Source organism: Bison bison, unplaced genomic scaffold (genome assembly GCF_000754665.1).
Source record: "Bison bison bison isolate TAMUID 2011002044 unplaced genomic scaffold, Bison_UMD1.0 scf7180017861046, whole genome shotgun sequence".
Classification (NCBI taxonomy): domain Eukaryota; kingdom Metazoa; phylum Chordata; class Mammalia; order Artiodactyla; family Bovidae; genus Bison; species Bison bison.
Window position 1 is genome coordinate 704,744 of NW_011491618.1, and position 1,726 is coordinate 706,469.

Consider the following 1,726-nt stretch of genomic DNA (forward strand, 5'->3'; position numbering starts at 1 on the left):
CAATAAACTGTGGAAAATTCTGAAAGAGATAGGAATACCAGACCACCTGATTTGCCTCTTGAGAAATTTGTATGCAGGTCAGGAAGCAACAGTTAGAACTGGACATGGAACAATAGACTGGTTCCAAATAGGAAAATGAGTACATCAAGGCTGTATATTGTCACCCTGCTTGTTTAACTTACATGCAGAGTACATCATGAGAAACACTGGACTGGAAGAAACACAAGCTGGAATCAAGACTGCCGGGAGAAATATCAATAACCTCAGATATGCAGATGATACCACCCTTATGGCAGAAAGTGAAGAGGAACTAAAAAGCCTCTTGATGAAGGTGAAAGTGGAGAGTGAAAAAGTTGGCTTAAAGCTCAACATTCAGAAAACGAAGATCATGGCATCGGTCCCATCACTTCATGGCAAATAGATGGGGAAACAGTGGAAACAGTGTCAGACTTTATTTTTCTGGGCTCCAAAATCACTGCAGATGGTGACTGTAGCCATGAAATTAAAAGACGCTTACTCCTTGGAAGGAAAGTTATGACCAACCTAGATAGCATATTCAAAAGCAGAGACATTACTTTGCCAACAAAGGTCTGTCTAGCCAAGGCTATGGTTTTTCCTGTGGTCATGTATGGATGTGAGAGTTGGACTGTTTAGAAGGCTGAGAGCTGAAGAATTGATGCTTTTGAACTGTGGTGTTGGAGAAGACTTGAGAGTCCCTTGGACTGCAAGGAGATCCAACCAGTCCATTCTGAAGGAGATCAGCCCTGGGATTTCTTTGGAAGGAATGATGCTAAAGCTGAAACTCCAGTACTTTGGCCACCTCATGTGAAGAGTTGACTCATTGGAAAAGACTCTGATGCTGGGAGGGATTGGGGGCAGGAGGAGAAGGGGATGACAGAGGATGAGATGGCTGGATGGCATCATTGACTCGATGGACGTGAGCCTCAGTGAACTCCGGGAGTTGGTGATGGACAGGGAGGCCTGGCGTGCTGCGATTCATGGGGTCGCATAGAGTCGGACACGACTGAGCGACTGATCTGATCTGATCTGGTTGTCCGGTGGTTAACAGTCTGCCTGGCAATGTTGGGGACAAGGGTTCGATCCCTGGTTGGGGAACTAAGATCCCACATGCTGTGGAGTAACTAAGCCCTTGCACCGCAACTACTGAGTCCATAAGCCTGTGGCCACAACAGAAGATACTACATCTTGGCAGCAAAGATCCAAGTGCTGTGACTAAGACCTGACACAGCCAAATAAGTGAATAAAATTGATTGCAGCGATGGTTGCACAATAGGATATGACTGAAGAAAATCTGTGAATTCATGGAAATGTATCTCAATAAAGCTGCTGCCAAAAAGGGTGAAGAGTATCAAAAATTTCAAAGGAAAAAAGTCTCCAGAGCACGTTGTCAGATTTTCTGTGTACGGTTTGACAGCCTCCAGATACCTGTGGATAAAGAACTCAGGTCTTCTCAAGTTATTACGCTTCATGTCACTTGAAACTGACCTCCACAGGAGTAAAAAGCCACCTGTCTCAATCAACTCACATGTGAATATTCTCAGCTCTGTTAAGGTATTGTTTCAAATAGATCAAATCACATATATAGAATTGACTCATGGATCCCCCAATTACCCCTGTATTCTTGGAACCCACACAGAGCTGTCCCCCAGGTAAGCCCAGGAACTTCCTTACAGGTGCGGATATTGGGGGCGGGGCGGGGGGGGGG